General features: G+C 36.4%; 1 protein-coding gene and 1 long non-coding RNA gene across 6 annotated transcripts in view; one reads left to right on the plus strand and one right to left on the minus strand.

Annotated features, from left to right (window-relative positions):
- The window catches only part of LOC143895616 (CUGBP Elav-like family member 1-A), a 553022-nt gene that overhangs the window by 141120 nt on the left and 396478 nt on the right, over positions 1-15424 (plus strand). Inside the window, exons 3-4 of one of the 4 annotated variants that reach the window (XM_077402903.1) lie at positions 360-527; positions 6241-6320. The exons of the other annotated variants lie outside the window; for them this stretch is intronic. The gene's annotated coding sequence lies outside the window, so the exon portion shown is untranslated. The remainder of the gene's footprint in view (positions 1-359; positions 528-6240; positions 6321-15424) is intronic. 4 annotated transcript variants of the gene reach the window in all.
- Positions 1-15424, minus strand: part of LOC143895628 (uncharacterized) — a 342321-nt gene that overhangs the window by 121606 nt on the left and 205291 nt on the right. The window lies entirely within an intron of this gene.

Consider the following 15424-nt stretch of genomic DNA (forward strand, 5'->3'; position numbering starts at 1 on the left):
TGGTCTCACGGGGAGACCGAAAATACAGGGTGCCCTAAAAAAGGTGTTGGACTGATGACGCATCAGGCCTCTGGACGTATAGCACGCGATGAATTAAAAATTGTGTTTTTGTGTATATTAAGAAAAAAAGTGTAATTTTCAAGTGTCTGCTGCGTGTACAGGCTCGCGGATATAAATAGATCAAGAATTATTTAGAAACAAAGAAGTAAAGCCATTTTGCTTAAATAGCTATCTTTAAATATATATACTTATTAATGCAAGAAAAGTGACACTTATATAATAATCTTTAGTGACTAAATAAAGTTTGATCGAAGTTGAAAGATGGAAATAACGTATTACAATGTATTAAAATTTCATAGTGACTTGTTCGAGGGAAAAGATGGAGAAGCGGTCGACGCTTGCTGCACCGAGGACATCGATCCTTTATCCGCGGGAGACGAGCGTTGAATTTCTTCCGCTATGGAAAGTACACTGCCGGCAGATTGGATGCGACGTCGTTCTGCTTTTCTTTTGCCGACAGCGCCGCTGTATGTACTTACTTAACTCGGTCATTGTCTCCAAAAAAATATGATTGATCGCGAGCCACCCCCCCCTTCCCCCAACGAGACGGAGCGGTTAGATACACACACTGAGACTCGAGGTTTGCGCAGCCCCTTTGCACGTGTGACCGTTACCACACACGCGCGTCCAAGTATAATACACATATGCAGACATGCATTTAATGGAAAAAAAAAGAATCGAGCGAACACACACAGCTTCTCCGGTTGAACGGTAGTGCATTGCGTGGCGCGTATGAACGACGGTTTGTCAGCCGTACTTACCTTGTTTTTCTACCGTTGTGGACGCATTCTTTCCATTATTTTCGAATATCCGCGTTAAAAGCCACTCTTCGAGTATCCAATCCCCTCATTTCTGTGCCTCTCTCTCTCTCTCTCTCTCTCTCTCTCTCTCTCTCTCTCTCTCTCTCTCTCTCTCTTTCTTTCTCTCCCTCTTTGTCGTTATGCATGCAGCCTCATTTTCTGCTCGGCTGAAACGCTCTTAATCGATCTTTTTTCGCGCGTCAGTCCTCTCGCGTTGATATGGTAGGTAGTTGGAATCGTTCGTTTATACAGCGAGCCGACCACGATTCGTTTCGAGTCCATCGTGCGCGGCAGAAGCCGGCGATATCGGAGAAATGAGAATGTGGCCGGAAAGAGGTTCGCAGAAATTGGAAAGATTGATAAGCATTAATCCACATTCGTCCGTTTTTTTGAATCTACTTTCATATTAAGTGTATACTTATCTTGTTAATATGATAATTTCATTTAATCACTCTATATCTATATATGTTAAAGAAATGCGTCACAAATATTGGATTTTAATTCAACAAATCTTGCATTTAAATTTTTTTAGAAATCTGAGATCAAATTTTAATTTGTTTACGCTTTTATTAAATCTGAAAGATTTCACGATTTTTAGTAAATACTGCTTGAATTTTTACTATTCAAAGTGTCAAATCGTTATTTTTATTAACTTGAAGTCTAATTTCATACGTGTTAAATAACATGGTTTACTACTCATTACTCTTGAAATTGAATTTAGATAACGTTTCGTGTACATACAATACTTACACACGGAATAGGTAAATTAAATAACAATGTAAAATTGGCAGTTAAAAAAGTGAATGTAAGGAAAAGACATTTTGCGAAACATACAGGAGCGGCTCCCTTTGCCATGGTATCACGCGTTCTTATTTTGTCGCGCGCAACAAAAGTAGCGTGACGAGAGGTATATACTTGGGACAAAGAGAGGAACGTAATGAAATGCGTCCGAGTTCAAGTTTGACGCTGCAGTAGCGACTGCAAGGGCGGGCGAGACCCAGCATCTCTGCACCTTTGAAAGTGTCTAGTCGCGGAATTCAGCCGTGCATGGTTCCTACGACCTTTGTTTCCGCACATCTGATAAGTACTCTTCGTTTTATTCTCCGTCTCCTCTATAGACCTGGTTCTTTCGAGCGGAGTCTACGAGGACGAATAGATGGATAGGTGAAGCGAAAGGAAAGAGGAAAAGGAGTAGGAGGTAAGAGGGGGTGGGAAGGAATTAATGGCCATGGCGAAAAGAACGAACGAGTTTGCCTCGTGAAAAGCACGATCCGGTAATTAACGTCGACGAAACGACTCATCCCTCCTCTTTTCCTACCGCGTCTCCTCATCCCGCCGAACCCCCTGTCTTTCGACACCCTGGCACGGTTCAGCCACCCTCACGCACGGCGCGTATAAGTTCCACCGATTCGTCGGACTCACGCCCGACGACGATGATGGACATATCGCTCCCGAGCAGGCCGACCCTCGTCGAATCGACGTGACAGAGCGGGCGGCATTTCGCGCGACTTTAATGCTTACGCAGATCGACGCCGGCCACGCATGACGCTGCAACAATGGCGTGCCGGCAGATAACTGTAGATTTCGAGAGAGATGACAGTTCATTTTCATCGCTGTCGAATGACAGGCTTTCGTTACATCTCGTCGAAATCAGTCTTTTTCGACGCTGTTTTTTTAATATAAAATAAACTTATCTCGTCCAGATCTTCATTTATGAGAGAACGATTTGAATCTTTTTTATAATTTTACAGAATTGTAGAAAACGTATAGGAATTGTTCGAAAATTTTTCTAGGTAAATTAATCTTGATAGCTAAATTATGATTGATCATGAACAAAATGACTGGCACAATTGTCTTTTTTATTATATTACATTTTTTTAATTTTTATGAAATTTTTTTCAGTTTTTAGAATTTAATTTTTAAATAAGACTGTATGATATTCACGCATTTTGTTCCTGTATACGTAAAAAATCGATAGAAACGACTTTGGAAATCTCTTTAGTCATTTTTATATTTAAAACGTATCTCTCACTTTTATATATATATATATATATATATATATATATATGTATATGATATATATTCATTCATTTATTCATAATTATTTATTCATACTTATTTACAAAATCAATATATTTCAACTATATATCACATGTTGCGTTACGTACTTTATTCGCTTTAATAAATGCTCTTCTCTGTGGGAATAATGAACAGTAGAACGACAAGACCCGATGAATTTGTAAAATTTTGCGACGGTGAAATAGAGTGATTAATTATTCGACGGTTAATCAGCCTCCGCTCCCAATATACATTTTTGGGGAAATGCCTCACAAGACGAAACGCGCCGTCATTCATGAGCCTATTTAAACTTATTCCGAAATGTTTCGGGATGTTATTACAATTTTTTAATCAAGCATATTGGAACAGGTGCACATTGTGTAATAGAAGTAATTTACTCCTGTAACTTAAAATTTAATTGAGGCTGAGTAATAAGTTCTTAGGCAAATAAAAAGTTTGAATTATTATTTAACTAAAATGTCTAAAAAGCTATTTATTTTTTTTAAATAAAAACATTATTGCTTTGTGTCATTTCAAATTTTACACAAAAGCAAAAATTCTTTTATTTTGCTTATTTCAAATACCAATTTGTTACATTTTTTCTGTACATTATTTCGATACAGACGCCTGTTAAAAGTTTTTCAAATTTTATTTAAATTTTTTTATAAAAACCGAATTCTAATTTAAAATACAGACAATAACTAATTTAAAATAACATATCTGATTCGAAGATCGTGTCTTCGTTATTGTGGTGTGTGCTTCTCCAGACAATAAAAGTCAATGTGTATCGTATGTATGTACGTGTGCATGTTTTACGAGGTCGCATCCATGAAAAAAGGTGAACCAAGTGTCGAATCCGTGTCTCGCTTTTATGTTTTTCATCAAAGAATTTTTTCACGACTATTTTTGATTTATCGCGATGTGAAAAATCGAAAATTAAATTCAAAAAGTAGGAAAAGTTCATTATATTAACTTGCCACAGAAGAATGTACTGCAGTGAATTTTTAAATTTGGTTTAGCTTGCTTTAATGTGTTTGAATTGATCTATATTTATAAATATGCAATGTTATATTTTCATTGATATACGGGCATGTTGAAACTTCGATTTGTACTGCATAACTTATGTAGTTCTGTTTGTCGCTATTTAAAAAAATACGTTATTTTATAATACAATAATTTTTATTTTAGGAATTAATTAATAAATCATTGCAATATAATTACTCTAATTTTGACTTGAGTCTTCATACTTGTGCAATATTGCGGGTCTATCATGCGGATTACACGTGGCATCGTAATAAGAGAACAGCATACTGTTGTGCACAAATCCATCTCCAGTCCAAAGAGAGACCCTGCTTGAAATACTCCCCGCGTATAGCATCAATCGCGGATATCGCATCATCTCCATCTGGCCATAAAATCTGCCGTACCTCGTTAGCCACGCTTGTTACGTTCCGCACCCCAAATTTATCCCCGCCGCTGCTCGGGCTGAAACGAGCCCACACCGTGCGTAATGTTAGCCATCCCTAATTATTGCGAACCAGACTTTACAAGTGTCTCAACCTCGACATTGTGGTTAAAAAATGGATTTGACTATTGTTTAATGTAACGTATTAATCAGCGTCGAGTCTCTTTGTTTCGTACAATTTTAATTCGCCCTTTGATCCAAGTAATATAAGAGCACAAGTAATATGATAGCACAAAGTGAAAGATCGATTTACGTTTTGTTTAAAAAAATACAAATAAAACGAAGGTAAAAGTCTCTAACATATATAAAAAGATTTACTTGAGAAGTTTAATTTATCTTTGTGAACTTCTATAATTATTTCTTATATATAATAGTAATATAATTATATATAATAATCCATATCTAAATATATTGTAAAAAAGATATTTTCTCGAAAATTATTACATCTTTTGTTAGAAAAAGAGAGAGAGAGAGAGAGAGAGAGAGAGAGAGAGAGAGAGAGAGAGAGAGAGAGAGAGAGAGTTACAAATCCTTTATAGATTTTAAATCTGTCTAATAAAAACTTAAAATAATTAGTTATTATCTTGAAATTTTTAACTTGCAATTATTTAAACAACAGAGTTTTATCGTCCATAGTTTAATTTTAAGAGTAATTATTTATTTATAAATTTCCAAATAAATATATGTAAAAAATTATATGTAAATAATAATAACAGTTCCTAATTTTGTATTTTTTATTACGAAAGTTATGATTAAGCAAAAGTTACTTTTAAGTTATTTATGACATACTCTGTTATACATAAAGAGCTATTTACTGCACTTGTGAAAAAAAGAAAAGAGCAAATGATGAAATAAACGTTAAAAAAACCAGCGAATTTTCGGCGACTTGGAACATATTTTTCATATTCGGTAGGAGCAACTCGCGTTGACGTTCACATCCTTAATGACCGATTGTAGACCGCCGAGTCGACAAATTGAACCTGAGGCTCATTTGCTTAAAACGTATCGCGGGAATTACTAGCGGCGTAACACCTGCTGCTCCATTATAATAATTATAACCGGGCCGTCGTAATTTATTACATCGGGTATGTCGCGCGTTACTTGCGAAACTTTGTAGATGTAAAGTAATATAACGCGCTCTCGCTGTGTGCCAACAAATATGCTATGACGTAGCGTGTTAGAAGAGCTTTTTACACATTTTTAACACATAGTTAAGACACGTACTGAAATTCTTTGTAGGCAAAGCGTAAATTCAACAATTTAAGTCAGGTTTGTAATATTATCACGTCGTCTTTTGAACAATATTTGACTATTGTAAACAGGACAAGAATCGGGCATTATAATATAATCGTGCATTTAACAAATTAAAATTATGAGCACTTTGTATATATTTGACAAATTTAATTATCGTTATATTCTGTTATAAGAAAAATTACAATTATAAGATATGTATGCATATGCATATACATGTGATATGTATATTAATATATATATACATATATATATATATTTTTTTTTATATATTATATTTAATATATATAACCGCTAGAGAGCCCCCCCCCTATCCAATCTATATATAGAGCAGAGGCCGCGCAACACTGATAAAGTTGCAAGGCCACGCAAACTTCCAGTTTAAAGTCTGATAAATGCCGCATTCGAATATCGCATTTCTGCTTACGGTTGGCAATCAAATAAACGCAGCAAAATTCGTCGGAGATAATATAATAGAAAATGACATTTATCTTTTATTTTTCCATCGCATATGTATACCATTGTACATGTTTTTTTTTTAGATTTTGTATTCACTTGCTCGTGTATGTTAGAATATTTCTCACCTAAGCTTTTTTTTTGTTTCAGGTTAGTCGCTCTTATAATTTGAAGCCAATGTGAAAAATTATACACAACCAAAATATTAAGTGACAAATGCTACACAGAAGGTACCGCTTTTCTTTATTTAAAATTATCGATTGACAAAAAAATTACAATGTAATTAAAATGCGAGAAATGATACAATTTGCAAAATTACACGCAGTTTATTGATTTTACTGTAATATGCAGGAAAATGGGGAGACTTTGAGACATAATCTGATTTCTTTTGAAAAATTACATGAAAGTTGAAACATTATATGTTCTCGTCGGTTTAGTTCCTTATTGTACCGATATATCTACAATTGTGCACATTGTAATGTATATACGTACGAGACGCGAACTGTAAAAATAGGAATGTTCAATGTACGCAATTCTGCAGTGAAAATAACAGATGACTATGCATTCGTTGCAGTTACGCGATAAACACGCGTTTGCATAACAAATTTGCCACGCGAGAGTTTATCGGCCGGTAATTACTTTTGTTCGCCGGAAATATTTGTATTTAGCACGCGACACGACACGGCGCCGCGGCGCGGGCGCGTGAACGCGAGCAGCGTTTATTAGTCATACGCGCACGAAAACAATAAGCGACGATGGCGATTTTTACGTTGCATTTTGAAATATCATGTTTCGGCATGCGGGACGAGTACCTACAGCGTGTGAATTATATTTCTGCGTCGGAAGTTTACATTTCGGATGATCGATACATCCATCGAGTGCGCGCGGGTTCGTCGAGGGCGAAGTGCTGACAAACGAGTTCGAAATGGTCGAAAATGTTTTTGGAGCGACCGTTCTCGCGCGCGGGCGCCGCGTCAGATGGACATCCCGTTTCGGCGTTTCGAAAATATTTTCGCGATGTCGATACGCGATACGTATATCTCTATCGATACGACGATGTGCGCCGCGCGCGGGAATAGAATCTTTCATTCGCGATCCGTCACGCAAACTGTCATGTGTAAGAGTGTATCGCAACAAGGAGAATAAGAGTATATTCGCGTATCTTGTAAAATAAATACGGTCTTTGTTTAAATGTCGCGTATGCCACTGCCGGCATATATCGTCGGATATTCACCGGGAGCTAAATTTCATATTTTTCGAAAGAGACGAACGACCGAGTTCAACTGTTGTCAAACACAGGCACATACTGCATATATGTATATCACGAAGGTGCAAGTGCCAAAATGCAAGTTGTAAATGTAAAATAAAAAAGCTCAGTAATGATCAACGATTACATAAAATTTACTACATTTATTTTAATAGATAAACATTCAAATATATAAAAACGTATAAAATGATTAATTAAAATTAATACTGAAGCTAAATTTAAATTTATACCTATAGATAATTTAATTATTAGACGGTTTTCCCCCCAAGTATATAAGTATCTCAAAGTAATACCGAAATATTGCAGTGATATATGTTTATCTCTGAAATATAAGTATTTATTTATCTTACACACTCTCTTTTTTGTACAAAAATATAAAATAATTAATTCCCAATAAAAATTGCGCCCATGCATAAAAGTTAAATTTTTTCTCTCAGCTGTCCATAGCAATTAAAAGTTTTTAAAAAATACAAAATAATTATATCTATTATATCTTATATACACATTTTTTTCTGTTAAAATTTAAATTAATAAAAAAATGTGACGTTAATTATTTTTTTATGTTCTGAAAATATGCCAAACGTATTTAAACTATAATGTTAAATACATTCATAATTCAAATTTTCATTAAATAATCGAGTATAATCGATTTCAAGCTTTTACGAAATTGAGAATATAAATATCTAATATAATTGGAAATTATATCCGTATTAAAATTACAGATTCTAATTTTGATTCTTATACTTTAAAAGAGCAAAATTCATACATTGATCGGAGATACTTGTACGTTTATCGATGTAAAACTGTATTCGTGAATAAATTCAGAAGTATCAAAGCTCATACATATCGCTTGTAGTTATAATTGCTAATTCTCCGAATTTCCGTGTACGTTTACTCTTCGGGCTCTCTCTCTCTCCCCTCCCCTCTCTCTCTCTCTCTCTCTCTATCTTTCTCTCTGTTTCTCTGTCTGTCTGTCTATCTCTCTCTATCGTTACATCCTTTTTAATTTACCAGCAATGCTAGGTAGAAGTAATTACGCTTCGCGTGCGAAACGATCCGGTAAACGGACTGGCGGAAAAAATACAAGGAAACGATAGCATTTACGATCACGTTTATCGGCTTCCTCGTTACAAGCTCGTCGCGGCGCTGTTTCTTTTTATTACCTTCGCCCATGTCATCGATTATCGTGGCGAAAAATTGCTAGCACTTGGAGCGAATTCGCATCATTTCTCAAGCGAATGACATCATAACTATCTACTTCTTCGTATCAAATCTGTGTCAGAATAGCTCTGTCATGTAAGGCATCTTTTATTTTATTCTTATTGTAGCCCCCAGACAATATCGATTAAAATTTATTATAAAGGCTTATAATTAATGTATTAGGCTTTGTGAACTGAATACAAAATTATAATATATTGAGAAATATAATATTAATGAAGCGCAAAAATTGTTAGCAGATATATTACGTAATTTTCCATTCACGCATGTTAAAAGATATACAAAATAATACTAAAACATTAGCCTTCTTGGCCAGTAATGTAAAATTTAATCATTAATTATGATTATAAAAAATCGTAAATCTGAATAGAGACATTAATTATGTCCATGCATTAATCGCGATAAGCGTCTAAAATTGTCGATAAAATTTTAGTCTTATTAGAAAAATAAGCATTTTAAATATTTTTTTCCGCCGATCTTCTATTTCAACAACTGACCTGACAAGAACTTGTCGTTCAGTGGTCATTCCGTGCTGCTAGGACACCGTGTATACATTCTGCATTCGTGTTTTATAAGAGGGGAGGATTGGGAAAGACGATAGAATCTCACACGTTTAGGGATTCTTTAGTAGGGACCGTATGTAGAACTCCCCGATGGATTCTACCGGATCGTACGTTTGCCGGAGAATTTCATAGGTAGCACGTGTCTTTATGGTTTATGCGTCTGGCCGTGCACGGATGAACCCTGAAGATATAGGATCGACATCGGCCGTGGTATTTTATTGTGCCCCAAGCACCCTGCGATTTGATACCACAATAAACTATACCGGCGATGCGCGGCTTCATTCCTGATGTCTGTCAAACGTTACCGCCGATTGATTTTTTATGTGCACAACTTTTCCGCTGGAAAGTTTGCGGCTCTCCGATACGAATCCGGTAAACTTTGATCCTGACGGAGTTCGTCGGCTTACCAGGCATTTCACCATCGGATTTTAAGTCCGAATCGTTCTTTTTTTCTTTTTTTTTTTTATCATTGATTTGCATGGCAAGAGTTAAAGATGCATGTCCGTTCATATACACCCATACTTCTCATCGACTTGTCTGGACTTCTTTTGTAGGACATATCGAAATAAAATATGTCCATGAATCACCATCGCTTTGTTGCGCCAGCAATTTGAGTTGAATAAACCTAATTTAGTTCGCTGACTTTCCAGGCTGGAGCCTTAATTATGAACAAAACAGATTTATTTAGCCAAAATCAGTTTTAAGCTTTAACAACAGTACTTTAGTCACCTAATGTATTACGTAACACAAGTCATATGATAAAAAATAGCGCAATACCAAGTTTAATTATAGTTGATGATTGTTCAATATGACATGAGTGCAATGGAAAATAATAACTTATCTACAAAAGCCAATCAATTTATGTAACAATATGACTCGCTTTTCTCATTCCTTCAATTGAGTCGTATTTGTAATCACGATAGACGATTAGTCTCGTTGCGAGACGCTCATACTTAATTCGCTTCTAAACCGCGATACATCCCCAGATTAGATAGAGACCAAGGAAACTTACAATTAGATGGGAAACTTATACTGGGCGAGATATCAGCGATGTTCTGGCCGGTTGCCCAGTACCTCCGAGTCGTTTTCACTTCGTGATTCCGTTCCAGCTTGGTATTGACATCGGCTCGCCCAAAGCCCGGACGGTTAATACGCTTTCGATACTCTCTCGCTCCCGGATTTCGACATGGAGTTCTACCTCGCCGGAAAGAACTTTCTGAATAGAGAGATTTTACAGAATGAACGACTTAGCCGGCCGCGAAAAATATCCGATAAAAAACGTGCTCGCCCCGAATAAACGCCGGATTTTTCGAGAATGCTGATAAAATATCTTTTCATCCTTCTCTCACTAGGATTTACAATGTAAATATTTATCAGATTCGGGAACGAAGCTTCCTGCGAAAAAACTATCGTTTCTACGCTTTCGATTTATTTCCTCGCTAGAAATCCCTCTTTTTCATTGCGCACCGTTAACTCAAAGAAATTCTGTGCATATTAGTTCTCATTACTAATTTATGCCTGATAATGCGGCCAATCCGAGGGCCAATGCTTCTTCGTCTTCGTCTCAGTGATAATCGATCTCAGTAAATTATTCGTGCTCGAGTGGGCCATTATATTTCATACGTTTTCTACTCTCTCAGAATTCAGATGTCAATTTTCGCGAGACAATTCTGAAACAACAAATTTGCGCGGAATTTCCATCGGTCTACGTGGCGTGACCGTAAATTGCGTATCTGGCAGGGAATCAAGGGTGAGTTTTCTAGTCACGCCACATTATTTTCTAGGTTTGACGGGGTATAGCGAGGTGTAACGACGAGCACTAGAAAAGTTTTCCTGGCAGCGCAGCGGCGCGGCGCGGCGCGACCGACCGTCACTTTGCTCTCCGGGCACAGAGACTCTTAATATTGTCGTAATTCTGTTTACCGCGAGAGATGCGGCACCACGACAGTCGCAGTCAAATTTTATCGAACGGTGACAAGCGACAAGAAATACACGATCGAAAGTGCATCAGGCGGGAATTCGATCGTTAGCGTGGACAGTATTTTTTATATAATTTTTTAATCTATCCTCTGCGCAATGTAGCAATAGGAAGTATCAGAAAAATACAACTAAAGAATCGATTCTTCAATTGTTAATTGTTAATTGTATAACTACAACTAATTGTGTGTGAAACATATCTGTTTAATTAATAAGTTTGATAAATACATTTAATACGCATGGCTTACATCGGTTTATATAGTAGAAACCATAAATCTAGGCAATAAAATATGTCATATCTGACTCAGCACATTTTTGCTTAAATAATTAATAATGTTCAAATAATTTATTAATCCGAATCTTGACCAATTTGACATAAACATTGTGACAACACTCATTAGGAATATTGTGTTAAAAATTATTTTTTGTTATATGTATGTTTATAAAGTAAGTACTGCAGCTTCTCTAATATTAATTAAAAATATCCTATATAACGCATTCCACTTTATAAAAAATATCTCGAATTATTATAGTAACTTTATAGCAACGGAGCATATTTAAAAGTACAAATTAAAATAAAAAATTCTCTATCGTGCTACGTGATTCAGTCAAAGTTGGCTCAGTAAAACGTAATGTCGCTACGCGAGAATGAATAATATGAAAGAGGCTTTACGGTCGTAATACCGTAATGAATCTCTACTTTTTCCAAAATATATCGCCGGCAGAGTTTTGTGCCGCACGTAGCCAGATTGCTGCACCATGAAAAATACCTCCATGCGAAATGCGCCGGCAAGACAATTTTGTCTCGAAAAGGGAAACGTTTACCTCTCTGAAATGGCGAATTTTACTGCTCGGATTTATTCGATAAATTTTATTAAATCAACGCTGCCTTTATCGTGACTGGATATAGTAACAAACTCTTTTTCGACTATACTGCCATTCATCAAATTTTGCGAAGCCACGCATCGCGATGCGTTTGGTAATTTATTTATACTTGATGGAATAACAAATAAAAATGGTATGCTTTGAACACGTCACCGTAGAGACAAAAAGATGAAAAAAATATTGCATGTGCAAAGCAAGAAAATTTTTACTTTTTTTTCAAATAATTCTAGTTCAATTCGCCAATTCTGATATTTTCTGCCATATTAATTTAGAAATTTGCATTTAAATGATAAAATGTAATAGAATCCCTTTATCTAATAGGCGTGCGATAGGCTGCTGATACTTCAAATATTATATAAAAGAAAGAATATTATATAAAATAGTTTTGCATCTAAATTTAAATAAAAATTTAATTATATATTTTTATTTAATTTTTAATTATCATAATTCTAATCATAATAATAGTAATCTTGTTTAAGTAGCTATCTTTGTGTAAAATTCGTAATTATACATATTTTTTGCTAGAAAATTGTATATCTTTCTACGCACACGCAGATATTCACGTAATATATCGTTAAAATCTTATTAAACAGATTATAACAACATGTTACGAAACACATAGATAATAATATTAAATCGAATGACTGCCAAAAGTTTGTTACGAAACCTACAGAACGTTGGTTATTGGTGATCATAAATACAACAGCTTGCATAAGTGCCCCTCTACTGTACGTCTATTGTATAATGTATTGCACACTTTGAAGACGTATGTATATATATTATAAACGTATTTTCCAAATAATATCTATATCTTCTGTTTTTATTATTTTATTTTAATATCTATCTTTTTTTGCAAACTGCTACAATTCGCCTACTTGTTTTTCATACGGCAGTCTAACACTATATTTTGAGCCATACGATGTCCATTCGGACGTAACGTTAGGTACGGACATATAATGGGAACGATACGTTATCCGCGACACGTAACACGAGAGCCCGGCTCCGTTACATTATTTATCACTTCGCAGTCATTTGTACGGCTCCAAATATTTTCTGCCGAGCGAATGTTGGCTCCTCCGCGCGCGCTACCTTCCCGCATAGAAAATTTTCTGGGATCTGACTGGAATCTATCCCGATTTCCCAAGAAAATGATGGTTTCTGATTGGGTAATCTAGGAAGATTCGGATTAGAAATGTAATGTTTCAAAAGTACGATTCTACGTGGAGACACCCAAACAGATTCCACTTTTTCTACCCAACGTTTTCCCAAAGTTCTTTTATAGTTGGGATAAGGATGGGATTGCCAATTGGAATCGCAATATGTTACCCTATTTGGGACATGTTTGGGTAATCTGATCAGAATCTTAGCTATACTTGGGAATGTTTGGGAAATTTCTATACGGGTTGTCGGGCTGATTTAAACTTCGTCGGACGTGTCGCAAAGTAAAAGTGAATAAACGTCGAGTTTTCCGCGCATCCTTGATGCCCGATTATAATAGTACACGCTACCCAACTACTTCCAATAGTCATCGCACGACGATATAGAATCTTCCCGACCACTTCGCGGTCAATAGTAATAACAATTGATAACCGCCACTAAGATTTATTGATAAAAAAACCTATGACTCATCAAGAGATTTGGAAGATAAAGACACCTGAGACGTTTTATATCCGCGAAAAATGTAAAAGAGTGGCTATATGGAAGTCATAACCTTGTCGATTACGTGGTTATTTTTTATGTGTAATACTTTCTTTTATATTGCTAGCTTCGTATCTTGTATATAAGTGGACACCAAGAAAAAGAAAGACAAATAGACACATGATACTTTGACTGTTTTGCGCAAGCGCAGTGGCGGGCCACAAACCTCATTTGTAAAATCGAGAAAACTGGAGCTATATCGTTTACACCGTAATATTTTCGCCAAGTTTCGATCGAAACTAGCAATATAGGAGTATTACTCATATAAGTTACTTGATCTGAAAAAATTAATAACAGATAAATATATGTTCTTGCAGTATTTCACATCTATATATTTTTTTCTAATAAAAGTGTTAATATGTCTTTTCTTAATAAAAATAATATCTAATAATCAGGACATTAACCCTTAAGTGTGCAGCTTTGCACATGTGCAACGCGACTTTACGATGCTTTGCGTACTCTCCCTTGTGAAATTCGAATTAAAAACGCGCGGCTTCGCACATCTATAAAGGGCTTTCTTCAAATTTTTATTTATTTATTAAAGTTTTCCAAAATTTTATCGTACAATATGAGCAAATGATTAAATTATAGCATATAATGCATGCTTTATTTAAATATTTTGCTCATCCAGTGAACTTATATTGAGATCTCGCAATAAGATATCCCGGTTATTACCTTTCTGTATTGCGGCACGCTTTTCTGTAAATTCATGGTCAGGCCATCTCTCCCCATTACTCGTCCTCGCCACCCGTCCACCATTTGGTTCCTTTTAGCCCTTCGGTCACCCGTCTCGAGTCCTTATCGATTTCAGCCGGTATACAAATCCACCTTCAGGTAACATTAGTCACTCCGCGCTTCCACTGACACACAGTGGTGTTCCGGCCGGCGGATCCCGCCTTGCTATATAGCGAACTTCGAGAGACGCGTCGCTATAGAATCAACCTTTCTCGCACTGGTATGCATCCACACTCACACCAGCTTTCGGCACCAACTTTCTCGCTCCCGCGAAGGTAGTACCACGCATTTGCTTTCCCTCTTACTCTCCCCCCCTCTCTTTCCGTCTGAGCTTGGTGGCTATACATATGTGTTGCTGTGTGCGTGTGTGTGCTTATATGTGCGTGTGTGTGTCACGTACTTACGTAGCTGCCGCCTATCTCTCTCTTCCATCCCGGTGACAGTTACAAACGACGCGTTATCTATAAGGATTGTACGCCGAGAGGGCGAAAATGGGGAGCACCTGCTCGCTCCATATCCATCCTGGCACCGACCCTACGAACTCCTTCGTTTCCTACGTCATCCCCTTCGACGTCATCCCCGTGCCTCTCCCTTCGCGATGCGTCTCTCGCTACTCTATAAACGTGTCAATGGGAACGCAATCACCTCCAACTCTTTTTCAAGATGCCATACTCTAAGTGCACGGAGGTAAAGAACGATCGATAAGGAAAGCTAAGCTAGAAGTTGATTTGGCTGAGGACGGAGAATGAGAAACGACTCCTGTATACAAGTGGAGAAAGCTGCCCTGGGTAAAGATTAAATCCACCAGGTCAGATTGCACAAAAATCTCTTGAGATATACAAAAGTCTTTCGTCTGCCTTAATATTTTCGTTTCTATAAAAGTAATCTGTTCCCGAAAATACTTTATTGATCATTATTGAGTTTTTGCTGCAACTCACTATAAAATATTGTCTCTTTATATAATTATTTTATTAGTTGCAAGTAAATGCAC

This window comes from Temnothorax americanus, unplaced genomic scaffold (genome assembly GCF_048541705.1).
Source record: "Temnothorax americanus isolate GAGA-0224 unplaced genomic scaffold, ASM4854170v1 Scaffold16, whole genome shotgun sequence".
Taxonomy (NCBI): domain Eukaryota; kingdom Metazoa; phylum Arthropoda; class Insecta; order Hymenoptera; family Formicidae; genus Temnothorax; species Temnothorax americanus.